At 41.4% G+C, this 25491-nt stretch overlaps 1 long non-coding RNA gene across 1 annotated transcript in view; it reads right to left on the bottom strand.

Annotated features, from left to right (window-relative positions):
- Positions 1 to 25491, bottom strand: part of LOC135316756 (uncharacterized) — a 319880-nt gene that overhangs the window by 145684 nt on the left and 148705 nt on the right. Inside the window, exons 4-6 of the long non-coding RNA XR_010376008.1 lie at positions 14854 to 14952; positions 2086 to 2208; positions 1496 to 1580 (exon numbers count right to left, since the gene is read on the bottom strand). This is a non-coding gene — a long non-coding RNA (uncharacterized LOC135316756). The remainder of the gene's footprint in view (positions 1 to 1495; positions 1581 to 2085; positions 2209 to 14853; positions 14953 to 25491) is intronic.

The following is a 25491-nucleotide window of genomic DNA, read 5'->3' as shown; positions in this document are numbered from 1 at the left end:
CTTGAGGCATCCTTCAAGATTCCATGGAAACCACACTCCACAGTCCAGGATAGGACACCCCGCCCCACCGGTGGTATATTCTAAGCCATACTATCATATTGGTACGTGCCTAATTACAGTCCCTGGGATCACTGAACACTGTCCACTATTCTGTGCTAGATAGAAGCAAATTATCTATTGTACAAATCTGAACATTTAACTGGTTGTTTGGAAAGAGCCACCATGGAAGAATTATGGCAATATTGTTTATTCAGCACTACAGTCACCTGCTGACAGCAACAGGAGAAAGACAACTTTCCAAAAAGCAATAGTAGCTAACTGAATTTCTACCCAATTACTGAAACTTGGGGGGAGGAAGCGAGGGTGTAAAAAACCAAATCAGTGTTTCAATAGATTTGCACACCAAAGTTTTACCAAGTTACATGAAAACTGCTTTTCTACGAGGAAAAAAAAAAAAAAAGCTATTTGCTGGCCTTCCTCGTTGTTTCAACACATTACAGCCTTTCTGAAAATACTGGTTGAATTTTTTAGCAAATTAAAATTTCAGCTCAGGACAACATGAACTGCATTCTTCCATCATAGTGGCATGAATCAGGAGGGGATTTTTTTTTTTGTTTTGGATGGGCTTTTTTTCTGCTTTTCTTCTTTCTTTTTTTTTTTTTTTGGTTAAAGTGCATTGCTATGAATGCAGTAATCTAAATTACTCAACCTCTAGTTACATTTTCAGACGATTCAACTAAAACAACATTTGATTAATAATAGGGTAATTTTCAATTATGATTAAGAAATCAACAATTACATATATATCTTGCAGTGGATTCGTACTGCTTCTTGAGAACATGTATCTGCTCTCATTTCAGAACTGAGCAGTTCTTTGGGAACTGGCATGCAAACTTGCTCTTGGGGTGGGGGGAAGCAGTGGGAGGTGTTACAATTTTTTTTAAGCTGTTTTTGCATTTGGGGGCGGGGTTCACCACAAAACTGGGGTAAAATTGATAGGTAAAGCCTGTACATCAGCTGGTAGCTGAAATCCTATCAATATCAGTGATCAACCTCTCTTCTAAAATTCTTAACATCTTGAAGCATAAGTGACATTAGAGTATTCTAGAAAGTGGGAAGGTCACTGCAGAAGTGTTCAGAAACGGTTATGAAACAGCTCTACCCAGTACTTGATGGTACCTTTCAGCCTACCTGGGCTGCTTCACAGGGGCGAGTATAGCTGGAGAGATGTCTCAGCTGGGAAGAACAGAAATATCTCCCCAGCTCTTTTGGTGATTGAGGTGTCATAGGTCATGTTTGTCATATAAACAAATGAGATTTAAGCCATTAATTTTAAGTTTGACCAACACAGCAGACACTTCAAGGCTGCTCATAGAGGACCAGCAATGCTGGAAGCAGACAGAATGAGACAATGCTGGTTACTTTAGCATTAGAACAAAGCGTATCTTTTGGACTCCATGAAACACAGGGCTGGGAGAACAGAGGTAGAGCTCACAACTGTGGATCAGAAAGGGTTCAGCGGAAGGGTGGGGGGTGAAACCTCTGAGATCCTGATTTTAGGAGGCAGTAAGTCAAGGGACCTTTAAAACAGCAAGGAAAAGATACTGAAATTCCCTGGTGATACAGAAGAAGAACATGCTCATACGCAAGCTAGGAGGCTATAGGGAAAGGGCATAATCTATAACATCAGAAAGAATTTAGATGACAAAGGCAGAATTATTAACAACAGCTGTAACCTCACCTCCCAGCCCTGCCAAAGCAGGAGTGAATAGTGCAGTATCAACCAGCAAGCTCATTTTGTCAGGTAGGTTTCACGGTTACAGTTTAAGAATAGCCCTCATCTCTCCACTCTATCCAACAAAAGGGCACTGCTTAGCAGTATTAGCAAAACGACGGACAAGGCTGATGGAAGTTAGCCATTATCACCCAGACAGCAAGCTAAGAGCCCTCTACATCTCTATAGCACCTGAACATTTCACTCTGGTTATCCAGTTCACCCTTGCCAGACTCCTTTCTGTTAAGGATATTTTACTGTCGTTAATTCACATAAAAGGGCCTGCAGTACATTCAGACTTTGTGACTCACCTGTGACAGCAGACGATGTCTGGAATCTTTACATTTGTGAAATCTGGTGTTCCTGGACTCCAGTCCAGTGCCTACGCACTGAGCGTTGACCCTGGTGCACACAGCAGCGCTGTTGGGGCCCACCTTTAAGACAAACAGAAAACAAAGGCCCTGAAGAAAGGTCGTATGAGAGAGGATGGGATCAGCTAACGATGAGGGAAGTGAAAGGGGGAATCAATCCAGATTTGGGATGATTGTGCCTGCATGGTGTGTTAGTAACTCATTTAAGACATGCACCTTCACATGTGCATAATTCATTTCAGCCGGTCTGTCACAAATCCCAAAGGCCACAGCCTAAGGACTTCTCTAAGCATTTTCATGAGGAATTTCACAACAAAATCCCTTATTGATGGAGACAGAACTTTTGTCCTGAGATTTCAGGGGAAAACTGCTGTTATGTTTGGTAAAGTAAAAACCAAAATAAAGAGCGTAGACCATCTCACATCAGAGCAAAAACTGCTAGATGCTGTGGTTTCCCTGAGACTGGAGTGAGAACATGATTCTGCCACCCCCATGCAAAGCGAGCTATTCTTGTTACTGCAACATAACATCTATAGACTCCAAAAAGAAGAATTCCTAACATCTGCCGTAATCTCACCTATCACCCTCTGCCTAAAGAGTCGTGGAGTGAGCGACATCAGGAAGCAGGCTGATGTTCTCAGGTAGGAGAGCAAGCAAAGATACTGAACTATCCTGAGACAGAAGGGGAATTAAAGGTTCATGTAAATGCCTAAACTTACAGAACATCATAGACCTCACTTCTAATGTTAGTCTGTCTCACCGGGATCATCTCACCTGCCGGTAAAGAATGTATGTTGTTTTTCCTCCCTTCTGACCATTTCCATGAAGTATCTCCAAAACTCTTCATTCACCTAAGATGTACTAACATGCAGACACTTGAGGACTATGGTGCAGCAGCCTTCACTGTAAAAAACTAAAGTGCATGGTACAGCATATAATAAAATATTACACCCAAATGAGCCTATCTGAAGGCACACAGTCTGGCTGTTTAGGTCTCCACCTAGAAGACTGTACAGGTTTTCAACGAGTGGAAGGAGTATTTGGTAACTAATCCTGTTCCCGTAGACATTAAAAGCTTATCATACAGCCCAACGGGTCACATATTTGGTGACTGGCTTGCATGCGTTAGATAGGTCTCTTGTTTGAGGATGCAAACCTACATTCAACAATTATTTCCTGACAAGACTACACTTTGTTCCTCTCAGTCCAGCATGAAACTACTGAAACCTTTCCTTTGCTTTCCCGATCAAAAACCATGCACTTGCACCTAACTTTGACGTTATTTCAAGAGGCCTTTCTGCCAGCCTAGATGACATCACATCCCTCCGTAAGGCATCAGCGCAATACTCATGACAGGCCTCTGCATTCTTGCTGTGGTCTCAAAAGACCTGTCTTTTCCTGTTATGCTGTTAAAAATAACATTTGTGACAGCAGGAATCCTGTACTTGTGCTCTCCAGTGACTCACATTTTCAATTTCTCCCACAGACAGCACACCTGCAGCATACCTGAAGTTCCACTGTGCAGAAGGCGAGTGATTCCTTCCTGAGCGTATTGCCAAGAAGGCACCACTAAACAGTCCTCTGTTACTGACAACAGATTTCATTGATCAAAATCATTATTGATGATTCTATTATTGGCTTGTATATTATTCAAAATTCCTTCTGTGTAAGTTAAAGAGATTATTAAGACTAGTAACTGTTGTCTTGTCATCGTGTCAACCTACCCAACCAGAATGGTTTTGTCAGGCTTACTATGCTCAGGGTAACTTTCAGATATTGAGCGACCCAAGATTTGCCTAGAACTGCTACAAAAATAATTGTAAGCCAGCAGCTCCCCTAATATCAGCAGGTGAACTGAAGAAGACAAGCTGGTTAGTCTACCGCAAACTTGAAGGCTGCAGGAGAGGAGAGAAATACAATCCACTTGCCCTTGGGGCTATCAGAGGTCCTAGGCTGCCATCTTAAACACATCATTAGGCCTTGAGCCTTCTGAAGACAGCTACGAGTCACTGGCTGGGAGTCTCCTCTAGTCTGTAGTCTTTGTTGCCAATTATCAGTTCTGAGGAGTGTCTTTTTTTTATTCTAGAAACTCATAGTAACAGTTCAGTAAGATATAGAAAGAGTACTGAATAAAATCTACAGAATCGAGGACTATATCGATCAGCTTAAGTAGGTCCCTGCAAAGATGTACCCACATAAATCTGGCTCTAAGCTACGTAATCAACAATTATTTTTTTTAAGTACTTTCCAAAGACTGATTCACAACTTTTTAAATCCATTTTTATACAAATTAAAATGGTTAAGTCAAGAGGATTCATCTTTTTAGCACCACACGTTCACGTTGGCTAGCCTGTTCTCTTAGACCTACCCTCTTTTCCATCCTCACCATCCTACTCAGCTGCCTGAAGAAATGGCTACTGCTGCCCATCTCTCTTTTGCACGTTAGTTAAAGACAAGGGCTGAACCTGTAGCAACAGCATTGCTATGAATCACTGCCCTGGCTGAGTTCATCTGGTAAAACCGAAGATGACCCTCAGTAGAAGAGCGAAATGGTGAGGTTTTAATTTAGGAAGTTCTTTTCAGGTTTATCCTATGAGTTTTTAAATATTTCTTGTTTTAATAAAATAAATTCTGAAGTCCAGCTGCAGTAACATCATGTCTGATTCTAATGCCATCCTCAGCTCTACACAATGGATGGGATAGAGGTCCTGCTCCAGTCTATTAGAAGAATTTAATGACCATTAAAAGGCAAGCAGAGATTTGTATCACTCAGTTGTTCAGCATCATTGTTCCAGTCTTCGCAGTGGAGAAGCAGCACATTTCTTTTAAGTAAAATATTGCTGGGAACTCACTGCTTCAGCAATTACCTCTGAAACACATTGTTTTCTCAAAGCCATTAACATGTCAGATCATGGCAGCGCTTGACATCCAAACACGCCTTGGAGGGCTGCAATTCAATTTAAGGATCACCTCCTCTGAACAGGCCAACCTGCAAATTTCACAAAATCGGAGAGAAATTCTCAGGGCACACTTTGATCATGCTGCTTCCTAAATTAAAAACAAAACTGTAAGTGTTAAACATCTTTAACAAGACATTAAACCTCAGCCATAATCCAGGAAGGGTCCCTTAATGAGTAATGACATATGTTGTGAAGGCAGTTATCTCCTAATGTTCAACGCTGAAACAGTACAATGGAATGGCACAGTGTTCAAAAGGGATGTATCATCACTAATGAGAGGATAATTTGAAGCTGCTCTTCTGAGAACCCCAGAGGAGGCTTTCCATTGCTGCAAGATGGCAAAGGATGCAATACTCCATCTTATCACACACTTCAGGGAGGAATGGGAAGTGACAGTGTGATAGAACAAAAGCTGAGATAGAGACAGAAAATGGACTAGGTCATTTGGTGCGTCCCTAAAAGGGCTACCTTCCTTCACTCCCCAAGGTAAGCCTTGCCACAAATTAGTCATATCTCCTTACCCCTCTTCCCTTCATCCAGTTGACCATCAACGGCGTACCAGACACAGTAGAGCGCTGCCCTAAAAGGGCCTGTGGCATTGGTACAGGCCTGCTATGGAACACACGAAATACTGCAAGCGATGATGAGATACAGGAGGAGTCTGAGAAGTGACAACTGTGGGCCACGCTCAGAAGCAGGAAAAGAGTCCAACTCTTCTATTAAAAAAATAGAAAGCTCTTCAAAATTAGGTTTTTAAGTTCTTCCCTTCATTTCTTCGCACTAACTCTTCTAACATGTTATGGTTAGTCAATTGCGTTGGGAAGACAATAATCTCTGCAGGGAAGCACAGGGTGAGAGAGAGGCGTCTTGCCATTAGCAAGCAGACCTGAATGGTGGGGACAGAAGACAGAGGCCACACACACGAACAGAATAACAGAAGTGGGGGGAGGGCAGGGGGAGAAGAAAAGAGCTTCCAATCACGGACAGCCTTGGGTTTGTTTGCAAGGTCTTTTGTGGGGTTGGGGAGAGCAGGGGGTTTATGAAGTTTCGGCTGTTAAGTTTGCCTTCCCATTCTTAGAGATGCGCCTAGCCAGAGGGCAGCATCGTAAGGCATGACTTAGTCACAAGACTGCCTTTCCTGGCTCCTGCAAATTCAGGCAAGGTTATTTATTCCATGTTTATTTTCCTTTCTGTAAACTGTGACTGAACAGTAACAATGACTTTCCCAGGTGATACAAATATTCAAGGCTAATGACTGTACAATACCCTATAGATCATGTTTTTATTTACCTTTCCCACCCCTAAGGAGATGGAGGTGTCTATTTATTCTTGACTATTTGACATAGTGGGAACTTCCACTTCCAACGTTTGAGCATAAAAACTCTGTTTTCAAATACTAAAAAGAATCTGCCTGGATTTTTTTTGTTGTTGTTGGGTTGTTTGGGGTTTTTTTTGGGGGGGTGGGTGTGTTAACAACAAAACCAAAAATACCTCAAACAAAAAACTCCATGAAGCAAAGAAAAGTATCTCAAGAGATATGCTCCAGCACCATTTAGGTCTGACCTAAAACCACAAAGCTGAAGAAATCAGTGGGCTCTCATCCGCGGCTCCAGCTCTTCCCCAGTCGCGCTGCTGTGCACTACTCCAGGGTACCTTGCTGGTCGTTGCAATACCAAGCACGTGCACAGCACTGTCAGAGAATGGAAAATGTAAACTAGCTATCGCACAGAATTTCCTAACCTGTACTCATTTAAGATAAAACCTTCCTTAAATTATCTTCCAGCTCTTCCTATTGAGTTTGAACACTAATTTAAATATCAAGCCACAGGATTTAGTTTAGAATAACAGCTTTCCTCATTTACATATGCAGGTAACCTGATAACTGAAGGACTGTGAATCAGGAGCTGGGCCATGCTTTAAACAACTAAAGGCTACTAAAATATCATCCAAACCCTGGGAGCGTAAACAGAGCATTTTCTGGAAGATAAAGGTGGAGGGCATGCAAAGATGGTGAGAAAGCACAAAGAGAAGGCTTGATTTTTTTTTCTTTAAAAGAATATAGACTATTCTGAGTTCTTCCTTTCAGTTTAAAGAATTTATTTGGGAATAGGAAGAGAGAGTAGACACCCTTGCATGAGCTCATCTCACCTCTGCTCCACATCATTACCTTCAGAAGAATTTAAATAATATTCAGGTTGTGACGAAGATGTGCTGCTCTGAAAATTAAAACAAACAGTCCCAGAAACAAAGGGCAAAATGGCTAACTTCACACTTCCTGACGTGACAGTTTGATACAATTTTAACATCGCAAGCACAAAGGCAGAGCAAAAGGGAGGGAGTTGATTCCAGAGATTTATCTTGCAGAGAAAAATGAGCAGTTTGTGAAGAAATAAAATAATTATGAAATTTAAAAAAAACCAGAATTTCACAAGAAATGTAAATATTTACTGGGCTTGCTGAACATACGTGACAGGCTTGGTTCCAGTTCACATTCTCCTTACCCGTTGTATATGACGGGATTCGCCATGTGCAATTTAGACACACGGACAGAGTCACCCTTTATGAGCAGAATTAAGATGGGAAAAGACAATGGACCTGATAATTTTGCACACCATTTGTTTATTTGAAAAGCTGTTAGTTAAAGTCCACAGAACCATTTAATCTCCATGCATTCTATTACTAGAGTTTCTACAGAATCCTAATGGGTTTATCTCCTGACTGAAGGAACTAGTGTTCACTAAAGCACCACACTGCTGGCATCTCTTTAGTCACTAATTCCTTGCTCCGCAAGACAGTTTTGCATACAGGGGAGAGACACATCAGAATGGGCTTTCTGCTCTCACTATCTGATTTAAGGCTGAGGAGCCATCTGTGCACCTCCAGCAGTGAAGGGTGGGGGTTCAGCTGAAGACAACAGACACTCAAGTCAAAGCCTGCCTACGATTTTACTGGTACTCATGCAAAATTGTCATTTCCTGTCCGGCACCTGTTTTACTTCGGTATTTTTCCATTTGACTTTTTTTTCGTTGGTTGGGATTTTTAAGGCTTATCTTCAGACATTTAAAAGGAAAGCTGCTGGAGACCTCTTGTAAATGCTCCTTGCATTACTGAAAAAGCCCCGATTGTGGTGACAGAGTAGTATTTAATAATCATCAATATGAAATGTGTAACTCAGCCCTCCTCCCTTGACCCTTCCCCTCATGTAAAGACATATGCAAATTAAGTGAATAACAATCAATTTGAAATGTTGCCATCTGCTGAAGCAGGCATTACTGGTTTCTACCCGGTTGCTCCTGCAACTAAATCAAGGGAACCGCTTCCAGAGACAATGACGACACGACACCACATTGCAAAAGTTATGACAGGCATCAGAACTTGGGTGAACCTGCATTGTATTTACTAAATTACATCTGTTACTTCTGCAGCTCCCCCGAGCTCTGTGGAGAGGTCTCTTAGATGAAGACCCAGCTAGCATAATAGCCTGTCCCTGGCAGCGGTCAATAGCTTAGACCTAAAGAAGAGCCTAAGAACAGGCGTACTACGTAGTGATCCTTTCCCCAAATTCTTTCCCACCTTCTAATATTTAGTAACCGGGGCTTTTTGAGCCCAAGGTCACATGTACCGATATGAGAAGTTCTACAGCTCTTTCTGTTAATTTTGTACATGGTAAATAACAGCTTCATCTGACGCCCTCCAGATTGTTCACTGAAAGAAAGAGCACACCACCTTTTTTAGTCCCTCTCTGCTGCTCTGCCACGTTTCCTCTGATGCCTTTTACTAGCTCACTCTGTCATTCCTCATACACAGACAGTGTAAGGCCCCTCTCTATTGCATTCGCTGCTTCCTCTCCAGTTCTGTTATGTCCCTTTTAGACAGAGGCTCTAGAACTGCATCATGTTTACTGTGCAGGAGGCCACAGACTTCTGCACTGTTATAGCAACCCTCTTCTACCTTGCTGTCTGTTTCTTTCCCAACATTTTCAAGCATTCAGATTCCTTTTTTCAGCTACCGTTGAGTGCCCGTTTGACATCTTCACAGATGCACCTATGATAGCATCAACACCTCATTCCTTGGCAACAGCAAGTAGCTCAGAGCACAACATTTTTTATGAGGAGTTAGGATTTTTTCTTAAGCGTGTCACTTTGCATTTATTTACATTGAATTGCATTTTCTCTTTTAATGCCTACTCAGTCTCATAAGGCCTGTTTGCAGTTCTTCAGGGTTATTTCAATTCTCTTTACCTGAATAACTTGGTAGGTCAAAAAAAATAATTTTTAGGAGTGGTTCAGAGGAATCTGGTTGCTAAAGTCCCTTAACCTCCTAGTCTCCTCAAAAAAATGCTCAAAAGGCCTAATCTAACATCAGCGTAGAGATGCACACGTCAACCTTCAGTGCCCTTCATGTAACAGCCATTTCAGCAAGGTTTTTGCTAGAATGCCAGTCTGTGCTTTATCCTCAAAGAAAGGCGGGAACCTCACGGTCAGCTGTAAGGCAATGCTGTCTGAGAAACCTCTCTGATGCAGGACTTGGCAACTTTCTACAAACTCAGTAGCATTCCTCACGTGCGGCTTCCAAACCACCAGATAACAGCCAAGAACCACTACACTGCCATATTCAAACAACAGTGTTCTTGTATTATAAAAGTAAATGCAATCATATGGAAAGTCAGGGGCAACGTTAGGAAGGGAATCCAAACCAACAGATTTCCAGCCCCACCTCCTGCCTTCTCCAAAGCTGCCAGGAAGGGTAAGCCTGTGACTCTCTGTGTCCCAGGCTTGTGCATCACTTCTACCAACCGCCTCAGAACACACAAGCCACCTTAGCACAATATTGCAGACAACAGGGGTTATAGATTAACTTCAAGGATTAATTGATGAAGAAAGTATCAAGAAAGAGCTCACATTTCTGTCATGTGTGGAATTACAGAAAGCATGTCAGACTCTCCTCACGTGACAGGTCAGGAAGGCTCAGTCATTAATTAAGACTGTGTCATTTATTTTCAGCCTTCTAAATCTCTGCGTGCAAAAAGGGTGGGTTGTTGTTGGGGGCGGGGGGTGTTGAATATCTTTTCACAGAGCTCTCTAAAACTGAACTGGAAGCAAATCTATGAGATGATCTCCAGTTAAACACTTCAAGTAAAACATGATTTTGACACAAACTTGTGAGAACATTAACTATCATGGTGAAGAATCTACCAGGTGTTCCAAAACTGCAGGAAAATACGGAAGTGAATGAGAATAGGACAGTTTAAATGAAAGGAATCTCGGTTCTCTTCTCCCATTCCAGAATAAACCTTGTTCTCAGCTTTCTTACTGAAGTCTGACACGGTGTAAAAACCAAACTCCGTATTTATTGTGCATCATTACTTAAATAATTTATCGTGCATTCCTAATTAAAACTATGACAGGGCAAAAAGCAAACGCTAAATTCTGCCAGAGTCAGAGGTCCCCATCTCTTTACATAATGTGCACCAAAGCTTCCCAGAGCTACATTAATTCAGCTAGTGTTTTTCTAAGACAACATAGGGAGGCCTGGATAAGAAATAAACATGACCAAGTTAAAAGCTGCAATACCCAGGATTTGGGATGATTATGTGAAACTCAAACTCCAAACTCAAATTATTGACCAAAAGGTCTCCACCTCTGTTTTGGTGTGGTTCCCCCCCCCCAGTTTCCTAGATGACTGCCCTACTTTAAGCAGGGGAGAGTAACCTCTTTATTCACTGCCTGGTGTACAGCGTTCACCCCCCTCCCGAATGGAGAAACAGCAGGGGGGCTTAAACACTCACAGGGGCAGAAAAAAGGACAAGAAAACCGTCTTTGTTCCAGGCAGACAGTATGAGGTCACGTTACTATGGCAGCGTGAACCATTTCCCCTCATTCTAGCTAGTAGTTCAACTTTGCCCATAGTTTATTCCCTGGGAAGCCTAATCCAGGGTTCAGGTTTGTGTATGTGGGGTTAGAGGTCAACAGCAATATGACAATGGCCTAGTCAAAAGAAAAGAAAGCTATGATATAGCAGAATCAAAGGGTCAGTTCACCAATCACTGGGGGCTGGCTCGGACAGAGAGGTTAGAATTCATCCCCTCACTTTAGCCTAAAGTTCCTGATTTAGCTGTTTTGTGCTCAGTGTACAGAAAGCCTGAATGGTGAACAATGAAGATGACACTGGAGCAAACAGTGAAAGATGAGAAGACAGTGCTGACAGAAAAACTGTGGATCATGTGCCCAGGGCTGTGTTGTATTTACTACCTAAATTACTGTTACATTTACAGGCATCTTAGATTAATGCGGTTATTTTTCCTGCATCATTCCTTACAATTGTGGATAACATACTAATGGTATATAACTCCTCCACACAGAGGCTGCAAGAAGAGAAGCAGGAGTTTCTGAATAAACACGCGTACGTGTATGCATGCACCCGTGTGTATGTAAATTCTTCCATAAAAAGGGACAAGCGTAGACTGTAAAATACTTTTAAAGGAGCAAGAGGTAAAACATGCATGCGAGTTACAACACTCATTTCATAAACCTTAAAAGAAAATAAAGAATTATGATTGGGTTTCTTGCACTTAGTATGCACAGGTGCTCAGTTTCTATTTATTTTACCATACTCTTTTCCCATACGACTTCTGTTTTGCTTTAGAAATTGTAAGTTGTCTCATGTCCCAAAGAAGAGGTTTCAGAAAAATGAGTCCATAAGTACTGTTTCCTTAGGCAAATAAGCGAGAAAAGGAGAAAAGCCGAGATCAATGGACACACCCAACAGGCGCTGTGTCATATTTGTTCCTGTTACCATGGCCCTATGCTACTTGCTGGATTGGAATTGCTTTATTAAAATGTCCTTTCGTAAAACCCAGTGTTTTAGGGCTCTTTATGGATTACTTTCATTTAGATAAGAAAAATAACTGGTTTGTTCTGAAAACCAGAATCTTTCTCCGGAGAAAAGTGGCTTAAATTTAACAGCCACTTACAACCAAAGTGTGCTGTTCGTCTTTAACTGAAAAATGACCTTAGTATTCAATTCTCCAAAGAGCAGATGAATAGATTAGATTAGATAGCCCACACTATTTTTTGTGCAGAATTTTCCTGATCTGCCATAAAAAACAAATACCATTTTAACAGCTTTGATCAACATAAGGGCCAGGCAGCTGGATTCTAGCTCTCAGGTCTCCACGTGGTTCTAGACTTCACAGCATCTTCACTGCGCATTCACGTAGTACAAGGAGAATACAGCACAAAGAAGGGGGACATGAGAATAAGCCCTGAGAGGCCACTGGTTCAGGCCCTGGGATGAATTATTCTTCAACCTGTCAGAGTTGTTCAGTTGTCAGAATGAAACCACAGTCAGCGGAAGCTGCCTGCTCTTGGGTTTTTTGAGTTTGTCCTGCATCTCCCCAAACCCCACGGCCACTGCATGTCCTGCACTCCCTCCTTTCCATTCCTGCTTCCCGCCTACAGGTGGCAGCTGGGAAATGTGAAGGGAACATGAAAATGGCATTTACCAGACATATACTCTGTGCAGAGCTGACAGACGCGTAGGGCCCGCTCACACAGACCAGGTGCCCCATTGCTGCAGATCCACCGAAGGAGATGTGCTTGTGTTCCCACCAAGGGAATGTGGCACACGGCAGTAACAGGCAGGGAGGGGTGAGGTCGAAGTTCGAATTGCATTTGTTGCATCACGTAGTTGGAACCTACACATTATGCTTGTGACAGCAATCCTGCCTCTCACAAAGTGAGCCCTTGGGATGGGGAAGAAAGGAAAGGACCTGGCAGTCCAGGGGGGAAAAAAAGAATACACAAGTAATTCACTATTAAAACTGGCAAGAACAAACACCTGTGAGATTAAGGTTGCTCAAGTTTCATTGGTCCTTACACCACAATCCTGAGAAATATTTACGAGGAATTCCAACAGCAGCACAGGAATTGGAGATGATTCAGGGAAAGCAACATGTAAAACATCAAAGTGGACAACTGTTTTCTAAATATTCATAGGCATTAGTCCAAACCAAACGATTTACTTTCCTCTTACACAGGGCTACAAATATTTTCATCATCCAACTAAGAGGTCTGAAATCTTTTTTAAATCCAGCAGCATGTCACTGAACACTTCAAATGATTAAGAGAATTCTACTAATGCTCCAAATACAGGAGAACACCATAATGGCATATCCTTAACTAATGGCCTACGGGCAGTACTCTATTTCTGCACAAGGGGAAATTGCTACTACATTACCCTGAGAAACATTTCCAATTAAGGAGGAAAGCAATGTAAGACAAATTAAATACAGTAAACAGCTGCTATTGAAAAGCACTGAATTTATTAAGATAAGACACCGCAGTTCTGTCCACTTATGGTGAAACATAGATTTAAAAGACTACTCCAGTCTCACTGGAGCTCAGATATTTAGGCCTTTCAGCAGCTCACATTACGAGGACATCTTCCACCTCTCCCCCAGTATTCTTCCTTTAATATGTGACAATAAGGCTTGCATACATGAACTTATTTGTTGCACAGCTTGAATTAAGCCATTTAACCTCCACTGAAATCCCACCAACAAAAATCAGTCCAGACTGGGCTTTATGCTAGAGCGACTGAAACATGGTTGGTGACTGAGCTAGACAGCCTAAAGTTATATCAGGCACATCTACATTGTACTGTAACCACTTCTGTGACTGCAGGGTAGGCATCTGTAACCTCTGGAGATTCACTGTCAAGGCCTCAGGAAAAACCTGTCCAACGCTTCTCTGTAACAGATGGATGCAGATCGCAATGAGGGGCTTTCCCAGAGAGAAAGGTGCAAGTGAGTAAACTGACATAGTTCCTGGAAAAAACCCAACATGCACACCTTATCTCCTTATCTGTAATCTGAAAACTGATTTGTCTTCTCCTATTAGAGAGCTGGCAGCTAGAATGATTTACAGACATAATTCTTCTTGCCCTGCACAAGGTAGGATGATATGGGATGAAGGGATCTTGTAGCCTATCCCACAGAAACCACCACAATTACAAAGGGAGATGGAAATGCCTCCCTGTTTCAAGCTACAGGACTGATATTCTCACTTGCAGCACAGCTGCATTCCTGGACAGCGTGAGACAGTTCCCTGTCATAGTCATTGCTGCACCTCAATTTATTGCAAGAGGAGGCGGCCAGAGGGCAAATGGGGTATGCTGAGCTGTAGTGACCTGTGTTGCTCGTTGTGTTCACATGGCATCTTCCTTCATTCTCTTACTTGAAAAAGAATAGAATAGTTCAGTTGGAAGGGACCTGCAACGATCATCTAGCCCACCTGATGCTAGTCACGAGCAGAGATGACAAGAGGAAAGCCCCATTTCAGAAGACGAGTAAGGAGAGCAGATTGCTCTATGGAACTGAAAGTGAGAGGAAAGGGTGGGTGTTAACAGCAGAGAATTTTCAACTCTTAAGTGCATAATGAAACTAATAGGACCATTGAGTTTACTTAGAATGACTCAAATTCAAACTTCTAAGACATACTTCCATTCAAGCAATAACAACAGCTACTCACAAGGCTAGCATAACAAATAAAATAAGCTCTTTAGGACAGACTTATTTGTAAGACTAAAATGCATTTTAAGGAATCAATTGCCAAGATATTCTAGGCTACACTTAGGTATCTTAGAAGTTATTTAAATATTTTGGCTATAGCCTTTAATTCAAACTTACGAATTGTAGACACTGGAAAGCAACATAGGCAAGAGAGAAAAAATGCATGTAAATGCTTACCACCAAATGGAAGCATTCCACAAGTGGTCCTTTTTTCTCAGGCTGTAGGACAGACACTACTTTCCTCAAGGAAGACTGCAAAGATTCATACATATGTATCTGCAAAAGAAAGAAACTATTTTTCTTAATTCTCTATTAGAAGCTGCTAAATAATTTCCATTTTTCAAGTAGAAAAATATTGAAACTTAACTTCTTAAGGATGTTTTACTAATTTCTGTAGTTACTAAATGCATAACAGAAGGATTAAATTGGCTGAAACACTGTCTAAGTAAGTTTTAAATCTCTCTCTGGTCAAGCCATAAAACAAAGACAACTGATGTAGGTCTGAGGCCAAACTACCTTCAGGAGGATCGGATTTAATTACTGAACAAGCCAGATGCACACAAGTCAGCAGGAAGCATTTATTGATTAGCCATCGATAGCGCTGAGTCACCCACGTGATTAGGTTTGCTTGGTCAATGTGCATCTCTAAGCTGTTGTCTCCTACAAGTGAACAGCACAACGGCTTTTGGGGAGAAGGAGGACTGGAGAATACCAGAGACTTAAAAAATCCCCGTGACAAAGGGCCCAGGGCAGATGTGCTCAGTTTCTAGACTGAGAGAAGCAGAGGTAATCCACTAATCCTGAACAGCGAGGGACAGAGCAAGCCTGCCACCCCATCTGAGTTCCAGAAATACTTCTGTCCAAATGAAGCAGCACCTTTCCCTTTGACATCAGAGGTCACGGGTGTTACTTCACCTGGCATCGGCTGGGAGTAGTGGTTCTTTTCACCACAACCATTCTTTTCCAGTGCACGATGCTTCTGCTGTTTTCATAGCACTGACCGAGGAGGACAGGCTTCTGCTTTCTCTGTAATTTTGAGGAATACCGGATTTAGAGGAAATGAAGCAGTTTGGTACTCTAAGAGCCTGCTTTCATCTTTCTGTTGCATTTTGAAGTCGTTTTGCTATGTTGCATTTTTAAAAGTAAATTATGGCATACTGATCCATTCTTAAGGATGGGCAAAGCATGCCCTTTACCTAAATGTGTGTTAAGCGATTGAGATGAGAGAAGAATCTGCTTTAGCTGTTGCCAGAAATCCAACAAAATCTTCAAACACTCTAAGCTTCGATTAATTAATGAAGAAATCCTCTCTGTTCTGGTGCGCACTTCTCAGTCCCATTTCTGTGCTACAGTCCCACACAGACTTTGTTACACAGTAGTATTAAGTGTTTCACTTTAGAAATGTAAACTTTTACATTCTAAGGCAATTGTCTGCATCTCTCAGGTGCCCGACTCATTAACCAACTGTAACAGCTGCATATCAGGTGTATTCTATTTAATGAATTAGGACTTAAGCAGGACTGTCAGAAGGGAAGCTCAGCAAAGGCCTATAAATTTTAGTAAGGACCTTCTTCCTAGATAAATAGCTTTTTTGCCCCTTTTCTAAAAAAAAGTAAAAAGTGTCATCCATGCTCTCACCACCTGTAGACTGTCCTGGCAGCTGACCAAGAGTCTGAGGGCTGTATTTAATTTGCATAAATCAGAGGTGATTACAGTCACTTTCCTCATTAATACGCTGGATACTGATTAATAATCGGTAATACACAGAATGTACTGGTGCATTTGTATGGGTCTGAATACATGCTTGATGCCAAAAATGTTTCTGAAAACAAAACTCCTGTCCCAGAGCGCTCATTGTCAACACACAAAGGACAAGCAATCTACATCATAATGCAATCTTTGTTCTGAAAGGAAGAAAGACCTGATAGTTTCTTTAGCCTCTACAGGACACATCTTCATTTTAAGCCCTGGGGGGAGGGATGCAAGCTACTTTCACGGTCCCTGTTTGGTTCCATACAGATGTTTCAGGTGAGACTCTTGACACCCCTTACTGCTAAACTCACAGACCCGGTGACCTGGATCTTCTGCACTACCAGCTGGGTTGCATTCAGCAAGAAAACACTGTCAGGTATGAGGAGCAAACTCTTTTCTTCCTGCCTATACCGGACAGATGCAAGAAGCTTATTCCACACAGTACATCTCCCATTTCAATATGACAATATACATTATCTACCAGCATATTTATTGCTTACATAGATGTGAGCTGTTCACATGGAAAATTGATTTATCTATCAGATAATTAGTAAACTTCAATAATTGCAAAAACCTCTTAGCAATCAGTTGACATTTAATTAACATACAATAACTGTCTTATTAAATCTCCATTAAATACCTGTTGGAGTTAATTAAAACCCATATGTAGGATTCCACGATTCCTGGGGAAACCACGTTACAGTTGAGCAGTGAGAAGCCTGGAACTGAGTTGCTTGCTTATTTCTATTGCACTGTATTGCTCTAGTTTAAGGTAAGGACAGTGCTATGTTTCAGATTCTAACGCTTTATGATTATGTAAACACATGACATGAAAAACATTAATGAAAAAACATTGAAATGCTCTACGATTGTCAGCTGCAAACCTTTTTTTCTTACACACATGTGTGAAGCTCATGAGGGGGCTTTGGCTTACCTCAATTCCTTCAACTCAAATTGTGGCTAATGTCAGTGCAGTCTTACGAACACCGGGCCAAAATCTCCTTCTCGAGTCAAGCAAAAAGTCTTACTGACCTCACTGGGAGTTTTGCACGAATAACATCTGAGTATGAACTAATTGGTAGCTTCAGGGATTTGGCACTGTATCTGTGAAACATGGGTCTGGCCTAAGTGTTTCTGAGGAATTTTGGAATTCAGAAACATACGGATGAAAAAACTGGAGTGGAAAAGCCAAAGCTGGCTCTGAAGGCCTATCGTCACAGAACAGACAAACACTGTAAGAAGGGAGGATGCTATCCATTACACATGATGGAGCCCTACTTTCCTTACCACCTGCCTGCCAATGGGAAGGAGTGTTTTGCTTTGCTTGCATGTGCACCTTCTGCTTTCCCTGTCAAACTGTCTTTATCTCAACCAACGAGTTTTCTAACTTTTACTCTTCCCGTTCTCTCCCCATCCCACCGGGGCGGGAGGAGAGTGAGAGAATGGCTGTGTGCGGCTCGGTGCTGGCTGGGGTTAAACCATGACAGTCCTATCGCACTTCACATTAGAAATCTGGGACCTGTCTTCTCACCATATTTACAGAGAGAAGCACATCTAGTATTGCTTAAGGAAACCCAGTGTTTATAATTTCTGAGCTGCCAGGGGCCTGCTCTTCTCCTGATCTGAGCCTCTGCCTGCGAGGAGTCAAACGAAGCTCAATGTTACACAGCCTAATGCAACCTGATATGACACCGATACACAGTGTAACGTGGCCTGATTTGCCTCCGCACAGTGGGACAAAGATGCAGGTGGTGAGGAAGTAAAACTCCCTCACTTCCTGCAGCTTCCTCAATGAGAAATAAAAAATAGAAAGGAAGAGTTCCATAGGCTATTATCCATCCATCTATGCCTCTGATGACACTGGCTGTAAAAGAGAAAGCTTCAGAACAGAGCATGGAACCTTGCACAAGGGAGCAGGGAAGCCTACTTTACTCACACTTGCCTTTTCCCTGAACTATGCACGTGAAGCCCTTCCTCAGGTCTATGTCAGATTATGTGCCCAGCGTTACGTCACCTATACACACGCTAAAGCTAATGCCTCCATACTCAACAAAGACAATGTTGTCTGGGTCTGAACATGTGCTCTGGCCTACAGGTATCTAGTATTTTGGTTATAGATCAATTAAAAAACAAACAAAAAAACCCAAACCCCACCCCCCCACAAAAAAACCACCAAAATCCAAAACAAACCAACCAAACAAGAAAATTGATGATGCCTTCCATATACTTGGGTCCAAACATATTGAACGCATAGGTACCCTGGAAGCATCCTGTCATTTAGTAGTTAGAACTGATTGTTTATTGCTGCTTCTGTGTGAGGACATATATAAGCATATTTGGTAAAATACATAAAACGACACAATCAATCCCCAGGGTTCATAGTCTACAAGAATAAAAACCGTTGCTGCACAGGAGAAAAAGAGATGCTACTCACAAGCAAGACAAGCCTCTGGAGGCTAGACGACAACTTAATAGGGCTGTCTATATGTTGTCTAGTCTAGATGACCTAGACTAGATCATCTATGTCAAAGAGATCAGAGAACTTTTAACTTGGGCAAGAAGTCTATAATGACTCTCGTGTTACATCGGATCTTTAAAAACTATGCTAAACTTTCATGTAGAGGGACAAATGATGAATATCCCACCATGTTCTTTTGTATGTCAATTTACTGAGATTATTTGGAACTAACACTGGTTTGGTCTAAATTTGTTCCCTTACTCACTGAGATTTACTTTGCTGGCTTCTGCTAAGGTAGAAGCATCTTCTGTATGATCAGACAGACGAAAGAAGGATAATACAGTGAACTTTCAAAACACTAGGCAGAATACACTATGCTTGGGTTTTGCCTCTACTCAGCCCACTCAAAGATACTCATAAAATAATAATAATAATAATATTACACCCCAAAACACCCCCCCCCCCCAAAAAAAAAGAACCAAATTAGCCTCTTCCTCTTGCAAGAGTCAAAAATGCAAACATTTGTCACTCCTGCTTCATCTGCACCACGTGAACAACTCCAAGCAAGTACGAGATCCTCTAAAATGGAAATCAAAACTGGGTAATAGCACTCATATTTGTGCAGGTTTAAAGTAAGTAATTTGTGCTGTTTAAAGTAAGTAAAAGTCAGAATAAAGTCAGATCACAGAAAACATAAACAATAAGAATTTTGAAATCTACCTCCTTGTTGTTGACCTAGCCTTAGAGCATTCAGGACTTCTCTTCTACATACAGTAATTTTCTGAACACCTAAGCATATGTATAAAAGTGAAATCAAATGACTGCCTCAGACTTGACAGAACTGCTGAACTAAGAACCATGCGTCGTCCTCTATTAAAGGGCATCACCTTGAGAAGATAAAGCTTTGTAAATGTTGCTCTAAAAGTTAGTATTCTCTGCTACTCACTATTATATATATTTATAGAGGTAGTAATAATGATCTTCAAAGAATGAGGTTGCCTAACCACATTACATGTAACCTTCACAAAACCCAGAAATCAGTACTCTGTTTGCAAAAATACAGATTTATCCCTATCAGGGTACTAATGCATATCTAAAAAGGGACCCTGCTTTTGAAAATAGCAAAATAGATACTAAAAAGGAAAACAAACCTCTAATCAGACAGCAAATATTGGTCTAAGAGTGAGGGGAAATGCTCACAGTAATCTAGGGACATTCAGGTTATAATGGAAGCACATGATGCATTATTTGTGACTTAACTTATTTTAGTCTGAGGTCCCTGAATAATTAACCTGCTTTGTTTCAATTCATTTAAATGTCCATATCCTACTGCTTATGAAATTGGAATGTGTTCTACAAAATAAACAGTCACATTGCTTCCAGAGCTGTACAGAGACTCATATGAAAACTGTTATTCATGAGGATTCTTGGGATTCAGGTATTTTGCTCAAAACAAAAATTAACATTGCTTTATTAAAAAAAAAAATAAAATTTTGAGAGCAAGTGTTTTATCCTAATTACCAAAGGACACAATTTGATGTTTTTATACTGACATTGTGCCGAATTTATTGTTTATAAAATTCTCAAACCAGATTAACTTATTTTATAATATTATCTCTATTTAGAAACTGAATAAGTGGTTTAAAATGAATAAATAATTGTACAAGATCAAATCGCAATTATGTAAAGATTTAAGTGCAACTAATAACACTAATTCATGATCACTGATAACATGCGACTGAAAAGGTAAACACAAACTAAGGCGAAGGGTGTATGTTTACACAATCAACTTTTTCAGTTGCACCATGAAGGATATTGAGAATTTCCGGCATTTCACTTGGTGTTACTATCCTATTATATTTTAAACCATGCCTTACTAACTCTCCTATTTTTCTTCATGGCTGCATCTCTGCAATACAAACCTGTTTCCCTAACCATTAAGAAATATTATTGTTGCTGGAAATTCATCTGTCATTTTACAAATCTTTTTCAAAGGAAGAAATAACAGGTTGTCTCAGTGAAAGAAAATAACATAGAAACAGAAATAGTTTGCTCTTTGCTCCCACAGGGACAAACCAAGTAATATTTACCTCTGACATGATAAACAAAAGATCAGAAAGGATTAGAACTAATGGCTCTGTAAATAGTATATTCATAAGAGAGGAATCCTGCTAGAATCACAAGAAAACTGTATTCACTTTCAGCTGCCAATTTTTGAGGAACATCCTGATTTTTTAACTCTGGGTTTATGGAACAGTGTATGATGGCAGCAACTCTGCCATCACCGTCATCATCTTTTTACATTATTGCCAGGATTTCTCCTGAAGAATTATTAACAGTCTCCTGCGCAGAAGCAACTAAGGCAGATTCCAGAGAGGTCATTTTCAATGACAGCTACATTCTTGAGGGCAGAATAAAAGCATATCCAGCAAAAGAGCCTGCCTCCACCAAGAACACGCAAGTACCCACATGTAGCACTCAGGTGGAGGGGACCTTGGACAGAGAAGACTAAATACCAGTTTCTCAATATTCATTCCCCTCCAGCTGTGGGTCAAAGGCAGGATAGGAATACCTTAAGCACAGCATAGGCAAGTCAATACTCTACGGATATAACGGAATGCTTGAGAATCAGAGACACAGGCCCATTGGATATACCTTGTACACCTAAGCATGTTATTTTCTAGTAAGGAGTACACAAAGCAGGTTACGCCAAACTAGCTTCTGTTTACAAACAATGGCTCATCATTTGCAGGTTGGTAACTGTCAGTGCAGTTTTACCCCGCCGACTGCTATTGCTCACGTAGTCATCAACAACCTGACTACTTTCTGCTGTTACAGTGGTTGCGGGACCAGTCTGCCTAATAACAGTGAGCTGCCCTAAACCCTGATTTCTGCCCCATCTGCTCCTATCAGGAAGACTACTGACCCTTGATGCTGCCACAGCCTCTAGGACACTCATCCAGCAAACGGCCTGCTACCGTGCAACTCGCTGCAAGCGCAGTGAAAATAGCTACGGTTCTGCTAAAAGGACTATGATCTTAAAATATGCTTGGAAGAAACAACGAAAGTGCAACATTCACCTTTTCCTACAAATGGTTCTTAATTAATAATACTTATACCAATCATAGCAATGAATCAGCTAAATAAAGACATATCCAGAATACGAAGTATACAGAAGTGTTACACATTTGGGGACAGAAAGGAAGTAACTTGCAGGGAAGAAGCTTTAAAGAGCTTTGAAAAGTGGAAAGGGATGAAACATTATTTCTGTTCTGCTCGTTCAAAAATCAATGAAGCTGTGAAAACAAATGACATTTGTGTATTCACCTCCATTAAAAACATACCTGCCACTATCATTTTTCAGTTTCACATTGCACAAAGCTGAAGAGTTACAGCGAGATTGTCCACAGACCGTTTGCTTGGATGACTCCTGCAGCCGATGCCCGGCATGTGATGCATAGGAATTTTTATCATGTTAGGCTTTCCTGGTTTTTAGCTTCTTATTTAACATACGTGCTGCAACAACATATTAGAGCCCATTTTCTCAGTCAAAAAATTACAGACAAACTTCATCACTTTGTAAGAAACCTGCTCAACTCTCACAAGGGAACTGACCATCCAGCAGCACTAGAGCTCCTCGCCAAAACTAAACCCCCTGCCTGTGACTAACGGGCCCCCACAGGAAGCCTCACAGAGTCTGGGGATACGCCCTGCCTGGCTGCGGCACTACTTGACCACCAGACTCATGGCTGAGGGGGAGTGGGACACGTCTGCTAAGAGTGCTCGTAACAGAGCTCTGGGGAAATCGCACAGTGCTTCCCTGGTGTCACCATCCTGGCTCATCTCGCTCCGCTGGTCTGCTGCCACCGACACACAGCGCAGGCTCTGCCTGCTACGGTCCTGCGATACACTGGGACGGAAGAGATGCTTCCTTAGCTGACTTTCATTAACCGCATGCATTTTAAATTTAAATGGAAGAGACAACAACTGAACACAAAACCAGGGCACATTCTCACTTCTAGTATATGTATGCCCTTTCACAAGTTTGTTTAAAAACAAGAAACTAACAAAATTCAGGATAGAAAGTGTTCGTTCTTGAATTACAATTAAAAAAAAAAAAAAAGCCTGAAGTCTATCTAACCAAGACTGGTTTGGCTAAAAAGGTGAGCAGCAGGGAGGTCAAGGCGAGAATGTACTTTGAACACCTGCAGATACTCAATAAAAAGTGGGAAAATCTTCTGAAATTCTGTCTTATTTATTTGAAGATAAACTCACAGCACCACATTTCTGAATATTTTGTTCTCAGGAAACCTCTCAGGTGAGTGTTCTCCAAGAAGCACACTTCTGCGTTACGAACAGGCGTGATTCCTGACAACGGCGCTGATGCTCCACAGGCCACGACCCCACCCCCGAATCGAAACTCACTGTGGCGCGAATCGCCCCCTTCTAGACAATCAGTTCTAGCGGGTACGGTGCAGTTCACTTTCCTCTAGTTAGCGTGTTATTTAAGAAATGGAAGTTCAGTAGAGTCTTAGTTTCTTTCTTTCTTGCAGTGCCAGATGCTTAATAAACGGACATACTCAAAACCAAATGAAAAAAACGTGCCGTTGTGTAAAACCTTACAACACAGCTTTGCATTCATCGCAGATGGACACAAGGTCTTCTCACAGCACTTGCAATATAATTAGAATTCAACACTAAAGAAGAAAATTCCCCGAATAAAGGATGTGAAGATTACAATCTAAACACAATGTTGTTAGTTGAAAGAAATGAATGTAGAGTATTGAATGTTCAAAATTGTGTTGAATTAGATAAGCAAATCCCATGTAGACTTTGTTAATGATTCATAATCAGCTAATAAGCTCATCTCTAGTAGAATAATGATCCATGGACCTGTTAGCTCATTTATCACTATGTTTTACAACACCAGCAAAGAAACTAATTAAATCCCAGCATCATTACACAGAATTCCTTTTAATAGAGATACAATGATGCACTAGAGGCTACAGATTACTCTGCAAATTGTACCAAGAGATTCCGGACAGCGAGTTTTAATTAACATGTTAGCAAGAAGCTGCTCACTTAAATAATAACCAACTAGAAAACATCTGCACACTCAAAAACATTGGAAGAGGAAGAGAGCGAGGAAAGGAGCATTATGTGAGGTACTGAAATTGCAGACTTTTTCTATCCGCAGCAAAAAGCCGTGGCTGTTCGCTGCCTGCGTTCGTTATCCAACACAGATCAGGAGGCAGAACTCTGGCTCCAGACCGGTGTTGAAGGTGCTGGTAGGGGCATGTCTGTCAGATTACTCGGGAGGGGGTAAGTCTGTGCAGCACCACCACTAGGCCAGTGCAGCTGGAGCATCTCCCAGCATATGGCAAGGGCTCATCAGGCAGAGTACAAAAAGTTGTTATCTCATTCTGCTCATTGCAGGAGAGAAGACAGATGCGTAACTGCCTAGGAGAACTGTTCCCTGCTATGCAAGCAAGAGAAAAGAGTATTCGTCTGAAGAAATAACGGAAGAACTTAGCACAGAACAAAGAAAGAGTGAAATGACCGAAGAGTCCACCAATACTGGTATTCCAAGGAAAGACAATTCAATATTGGGAAAACAACAGAAAGCAATCACTTGTATTCCCTTTTCACCTGAACATCCCAACCTGGAGTAAGAAGCACACAAATTTCGCAGTGAATCTGAGACAAGAAGCAGTGTTTGTAAGTATCCTCCAAATGCACATGCAAAGGAATATGCACTCACCAAAATGGTGAGTAGATGCTATGACTGCTGAGAAAGAAATGAAAATGGCAAAGCTCTCTAGCAAAATACCCCAGGCTTTGTTGTTTTTACCTCTTTTATTTCTTTTATTACCTCTTTTAATCAGAGAAGCACAGACACACATCTGAAAATGTTTAACAGGTCAGGTAAGCCAGACAATGTTGTGATACAGTTGGTAACCTGGGACAATGAGTCACTGAAAATAGAGCTCTCCAGGAGAAACAATGATCAGAGAACAAGCAACCAAGACGGATTCAAGAAAACGTCTTTCGTGTCTTACTGACTGTATGTGTCACTTGATACGATACAGGTGGTGTGTGCTAGTGTGCCAGTACTGCAGGGAACCCGTATTCTTTCTTTAAAAAAAAAACTAAAATATTGTGCCAGTTTAACATGGGGACATGAGCTCTATCACAGCCTCTGTTCCCACATATCTTAGGAGTGGGTTTGATAGTGTGAAATCATGAAGCTCACCTTGCCTTTGTTTCTTTAGCTCCAAAAGCCATATTCCTCTGCCTGGGGCTACCTATCAGTCTCCTTTCTGTCACGCAGTGTTTGCCACCTTCACTGACTGCAGCTGCCTCGACAGCATCACCCCCTTTCAGCTCACATGTTTATCCCCACCCTCAGATCAAGACTCATGAGATCAACACGGAACAGACTATCAGTCTCATCCTTCTTTCCTCAGTGTAAAGGAGAGGGATTCTGCAAAAGCTCAACTTGCAGTCTTCCACGCTAAGTACTGTTGTGACTTTCACATTTCATACAGTCTGCTTCTGCCATACCTCCAAAATTCTACCACATGAGCCAATATAATTTTAGGCCA

This window comes from Phalacrocorax carbo, chromosome 22, assembly GCF_963921805.1.
Source record: "Phalacrocorax carbo chromosome 22, bPhaCar2.1, whole genome shotgun sequence".
NCBI classification, from domain to species: domain Eukaryota; kingdom Metazoa; phylum Chordata; class Aves; order Suliformes; family Phalacrocoracidae; genus Phalacrocorax; species Phalacrocorax carbo.
Note: the sequence above shows the minus strand (reverse complement) of the source record. Positions and strands in the feature narration are given on the sequence as shown.